This window comes from Rattus norvegicus, unplaced genomic scaffold (genome assembly GCF_021556685.1).
Source record: "Rattus norvegicus strain SHRSP/BbbUtx unplaced genomic scaffold, alternate assembly SHRSP_T2T unassigned-0000112, whole genome shotgun sequence".
Classification (NCBI taxonomy): Eukaryota; Metazoa; Chordata; class Mammalia; order Rodentia; family Muridae; genus Rattus; species Rattus norvegicus.
Window position 1 is genome coordinate 104,340 of NW_028238833.1, and position 661 is coordinate 105,000.

Sequence of the window (661 nt, forward strand, 5' to 3'; positions counted from 1 at the left end):
TCCGCCTCCCTCAGCGCTCGTGTCCCCGCTCGCCCCGCGCCCCGGGCGCGGCCGGCGCGTCCCAGCCCTCTTCCCGATGCCGCGGCGGGGGTAGGGGAGGTGGGGGGGGCAGGGAAAGGAGGAAGGGGAAAAAGGGGTTTGCCGTGGTGGCGGTGGTGTCGGGGGAGGAAGCGGCGCGTCGGTCGTGGGACCGGCGCGGCGGTCGCGGTGCTCTCTCGTGCGGCGGGGCCTCTGCGCGCGCGCGGACGGGTGCCGGACCCCTCGTTCGGGGGGGTTCCCGGCCGCTCTCGCCTCCCGTTCGCGCGTCCCGCTCGTGTCCCCCCTTCGCCCTCGCCTCCCGCCCGTGCACCGCCCGCTCCGTTCCCCGGGGGCCCGCCGCTCCCCCGCGCCCCTACCCTCCCTCCCTCCCTCCCTCTCGCTCTCTCTCTCTCTCTCTCCCGCCTCCCGCCGCGTCTCGGCTTCGCTCGCGCGCTCCTTACCTGATTGATCCTGCCAGTAGCATATGCTTGTCTCAAAGATTAAGCCATGCATGTCTAAGTACGCACGGCCGGTACAGTGAAACTGCGAATGGCTCATTAAATCAGTTATGGTTCCTTTGGTCGCTCGCTCCTCTCCTACTTGGATAACTGTGGTAATTCTAGAGCTAATACATGCCGACGAA

The 661-nt window shown here is 68.7% G+C and overlaps 1 pseudogene; it reads left to right on the forward strand.

Annotated features, from left to right (window-relative positions):
• Nucleotides 1-476: 476 nt before the first annotated feature.
• Nucleotides 477-661, forward strand: part of LOC147997585 (18S ribosomal RNA) — a 1,855-nt pseudogene continuing 1,670 nt past the window's right edge.